Raw genomic sequence first — 5,071 nt, forward strand, 5'->3', positions numbered from 1 at the left:
GGCCTGCACCCAGAGGAACTCCCCCTCACACCACAAATATAGGGTGCTTTCTAGCCCCCGCCAGGACAGGGGGGAGAAAGCAGATCCTGAACCCAAGGGAAACCCTACCCCATGACCCCACCCGGCAGGGTCAGTCCTGCTCCCACCCCCTGGGTGCCCCCGCAGACCCTGCTCACTCCGGCGTTTACTGACACCCCAGAACCCTCCCCAATTAATGCAGAATAAACCACACAAAAACTCCCCTTGCAACACCCGAGCTCCCCAGAACCAGCCTTGGGCCCCTTACATTGCTCTGCACACGGGAAGACCCCCAGGGTGGGGGGCTGCAGGGTGCTCCGGGCAGGGAAGGATGTGATTCAGAGGGGAATAATTCCTTCATGGGGTGTATCTGGACCCAGGGGAGTCCCCTCTCCAACACAGCTGCAAAAGGGTCACATCCTGCACCTGGGGAGAGATCCCCTCACCACAGCACAGGGTGCTAAGGGGCCGCTTTCTGCACCTGAGAAGACCCCCAGGATGAGGGGCTGCAGGGTGCTGTCCCTCCCTGGAGGATACACTCCTTCCTGGGGTGTATCCTGCACCCAGGGGAGCCCCCCACCCACCCAGCACAGGGTGCTAAGGGGTCACATTCTTTATCTGGAGAGGCTCAATCGCCCTCTCCACCTCAGGGACAGACCCTGCACTGGGACGTGCTACAGGGCCACATCCTGCACCCTATGGAATCTCCATCCCAGAACAGGGCTGGATCCTGCACTCAGGGGACACCTTCTCCTTTCCCTCCCTCCAGGACAGATCCTGCATCCCAGGATCCCCCACCCCTCTCCACAAGGTCCTGCAAGGACACCCAATCCCACCCCATATCCCACAGGAAAAGATGCTGCACCCCAGGGACCCCCCCCAAACCACCCTGTGGGGTGGGGGGCTGCACCCGAGAGATCCCCCCCTCAAAAACTCATCCCCCTGAGGATGGGGCCACATCTGGAACACACTGAGCCCCTTTTGCTGTACCCCAATGCCACAAACACCACAGAACAGGGTTCTGCACTGAGACCCCCACCAGGACAGGGGGGAGAAAGCAGATGCTGCACCCAGGGTAACGCCCACCCCAGGGCCTCACCCGGCAGGGTCAGGCCCTGCCCTGGCACCCCTGGGTGCCCGCCAGACCCTGCTCATTCTGGTGCTTAGTGAAACCCTGGAACCCCCTCAAATTAATGCAGAATAAACCACACAAAATCCCCCCAGATCCAGCACCACGGACTAATTACATTAATGATACTAATGAAGGCAATGGGGCAGGGGGGGACCTGGGAGCTGATGCAGCCTCACCGAATAGGATTTTGGGAAAAAATGGCTGGTTTGAGTGTAGGAGACAGGGTGCAGGTGTGAGGTGGTGTGGCCATCCCTGTCAGTGTCTCCACCCTTGTCTCCATCCTTGTTTGCATCTCCATCCCCATCCTCGCAGCTGGGTGGGCCCCCTCCCCTCCCAGCTGAAAGCAATGATCCCCCCTGGTTATAGGCAGCAGATCCCGGCGTCCTCTCTGCTCCTGGGGGAGGACGAGACTGGAGGAGCAGAAGAGAAGAGAAGAGAAGGGGGGGGGAAAAAAAGACCTTATTTGTGCTTTGTTTTTCTAGTATGTTTAGCTTTGTGGAGGGGGTGTCTTCTGGCCTTGTTTATGCAGTATGCTGGATGGCTTTGGTGCTGTAGGTGCCTAATTTGCCTGATGCTAATTAGTGCTCTGGGAAGGACAGGGTGAGGTGGTAGAGGGGGGTAAGGGCAGCAGCATCTTTAGCCCCTGCTTGGCTCTCTCTCGGCAGAGGTTTTGTAGCCACGGGAAAGGTGTGTGGGCAGCAACCATGGAGCCAGGACCTCTCGCCCTCCCTGAGCCCCCGAGGCCGAAGGCAGCAGATGGATGTGCCTGGCAGAGCCTCCGCTGCCTCCGTCTCCACAGGCAGAAGAAGAAAGTGGCTTATTCCGCCCACATCTACAAGCTCCTAAACCGGGTAAGTCCCGGCTGAGCTGGGGTGCAGCCTCCTGCTTCCCGAGCTCCGCCTGCTCATCCGTGTATCCCAGGCTGGATGATGGGTGGAGGCTGAGCGGGGCTGCCCAGGGCAGTGGTGTCACCATCCCTGGAGGGGTTTAAAGGATTTGTGGATGTGGTGGGTTAATGGATGCCTTAGCAGTGCTGGGGGAGTGGTTGGATTTAGTCTTTATGGGCTTTTCCAACCTGAATGATTCCATGATCCCAAACTGAAGCTGTGGTGGCTGGGGCTGGGCAGTGCCAGCTGTGCTGCCCTATAATGCTGCTGTGCTGATGCCGTTGGTTGCTCTCCCCACAGACATGTTCCACTGGAGATTCCTGCCTGGTGGCTTCTGTGCTGGCCTGGCTGGGCAGTCCCCAGCTCCTCAGAGATGTGGCCCTGGAGGCCTCCCGGCTGTCCCGCTGTGGCAGGAGGAGCCACCTTGGCCACCGTGAGGTCCTGCTGGCCACAAAACTGGTGCTGCTGCGTGAGCTCTACAAGCCTCCTCCAGGATGCTGAGGCAGGATGGGACAGTCTTTGTAGTATTTTAATATGGTTTTAGTAAATAAAGTGGTTTTTGGCATTGCTTGGCAGAGCCTCCTCCCTGGGCTAGTGCTGCCAGCACTGGGAACAGCAGTTCTGGGTACCTGTGTGCCCAGGGAGGGGGGCAGGAGGGGGGGTGCTCACACACATCTGCCTCAAGAAACACTCCCAGGGCAGCCTTGCCAGCAGGGAAATGGTCCCCAGAGGTCCAAAGGGTCCTGCTGGGCCAGGAAAGGCTCTTGGCTCTGTCAGCTGCTCAACAGCCCCCCCAGGGCAGCCTGGGCCACATCTTTGCACCCTATTTGGCCAAGAAAAGTAAAAAGGGGGAAAGGTGGGTGTTATTCTAAGCCCTGGGGGAATTCCAGGCTTGGAGGCAGCAGCATTCCCTGGTGCTGCTGTGCCAGGTGCTGGCACAGAGTGACCCGTTTCCAGGCTCTCCATGGAGCCCCTGCACATACCAGTCCCAGGGATGGCTCCAGGTTCTCCAGCTTCCTGCCTGCAGCTCCAAATCCTGCCATGGTGATGGACAGTGCCCAGCTACCTACCGTCCCAGGGCGGGTTCTCAGTCCCAGTGAAGTGCCAGCAGCTCCTGGCAGCACTGGGACACCCTCCCTGGGCCAGCCTTTCCAGCTGCTGAGCTTGCACTCCCAGGGGGCTGGAAAAGGGATGTATGCTTCCATAAGGGGTGCACCTTGTAATGCTGGCATGAGCTGAAGGCTGTGCAGGTCCCTTCAGAGGGAGGTGGTGACAGGTCTGCCCACCCTGGAGGCTGCCTCACCTGCTGGGCACTGCTGGGATTTGGGGGGACTTGCTGGACTGTGGTGGCAGATGTGGGACAGTGACACTCCTGTGGCACCACATGGGTACTGTGGTTGTCACTGGTGGGAAGCAGCTCCTGGCTATAGCTGCTGCTGGCTCTGGCTGTGTCCCCAGGCTGCTCCTGTTTGCTCTCTCCCCTCTCCTGGGTGTATCCAGGACTTGTGCAGCGCTTGGACTGTCACCTACCAGTGTCCTTTGGCTGTTTCCCTGTCAAATATCAGGATAATAGATGCTCTCAAGGAGCATATCCTGACCAACTCCTGAGAGCTGAGTTTTGATGTCCTTGCTGCCTGCACTGCCCTGTTGTCACATCCCTGCTGAGGAGCTTCAGCTCAGTGCAGTCCCTGTTCTGGCAGCCTAACTCTTTGGGTTGATTAGGATTGGCTCAAATCTATGGACTTGAGGCCAGATCCCATAGGAAAGCCCTAGCCTTTGTAGAAATAAGAGCTGCAGCTGAACCTGAGGACACAGCCAGGCTCCCACACAGCCCTGCCAAGGCTGATTTTACCTCCAGCATTCCTGGCTGGGGTCTAGTCAACCTGCCCCAAAAGCTCAGGGAGGGGAAGGGGGAAGGGTTCCATGCCCTCTGATACATCTGGTTTGGAGCTTCATCATCCTGTCAGTGTTTTCCCTTGTGTTACAGCAAGGGAAAAACCAAGAAGAGCATTCACTCAGTTTTTCTTGTCCCTGCAGCCAGCCTGGAGCAGTTGCTGTCTTTCTTCTCTGCTCTCTGTGTATTTGGAGCCCCTGCTGCTGCTGGGAGGGTGACATGTGGGGCTGCTCTTGTGCAATGTGGCTGCCTGACTTCTTAGCCCCTGCAGTAATTGTGTGGGAGATCACACCCTGGAAGTGAGCCTGGAGCCATCCCCAGCTCTCAGGGGAAGCAGCTGGAGTGGAGGAGATGCTGGAGAGATCACATGGGGAGGTTCCTGGCCAGGGCAGGAGATTTGATGTTGTCAATGGACCTTTTCCTACCTGAAAACTTGTAGCTCAACCGCGCTCTAGAGAGACAAAATACTGGCTGGCACAGGATGCCCAGAGAAGCTGTGGCTGCCCCATCCCTGGCACTGTCCCAGGCCAGGTTGGACGGGGCTTGGAGGAACCTGGGATAGTGGAAGGTGTCCCTGCCCATGGCAGGGGGTGGCACTGGGTGGTCCTTAAAGGCCCTTCCAGCCCAAACCTTGCTGGGATTCTGTGGTGTCTCAGGTGCATCTCTGCATCTGGTGCTTGACCTTACTTAGCCTCACCATTGACTCAGTGGATTCTCAGCTCTCTGGGATCTACTCTTCAGTATCTTTATTTGGTCTTTTTTCCTGTTTATCTTGTCCTGCCTTCCCCACACAACCCCTGCCTCTGTCCTGCATTTTGTCCTTATAGGTCCTACTGATTTTGGACTTGAGAGACCTTGTGTAAGAGATACCCTGTTCCCAGGGCAATGGGGATCCCATCCTTGGGAGGATTTGAAAGCCCTGTGGATGTGGCACTTGGGCACATGGGCCAATGGTGGCCTTGGCAGTGCCACAGGGAACAGTTGGACTCTATGATCTCAAAGGGCTTTTGCAATCTAAATGTTACCAAATAGGGATCTGAAGCACAAGATGAATCAAGTGACTTCTCAAAATATTTTCTAGAGTCCAGTCCTTCTTTGGGGGAAGAGGGAAATGTGCTCCACTGCCCCTGTGGCAGGAGG

This window comes from Corvus brachyrhynchos, unplaced genomic scaffold (assembly GCF_000691975.1).
Source record: "Corvus brachyrhynchos isolate BGI_N302 unplaced genomic scaffold, ASM69197v1 scaffold479, whole genome shotgun sequence".
Lineage (NCBI taxonomy): Eukaryota > Metazoa > Chordata > Aves > Passeriformes > Corvidae > Corvus > Corvus brachyrhynchos.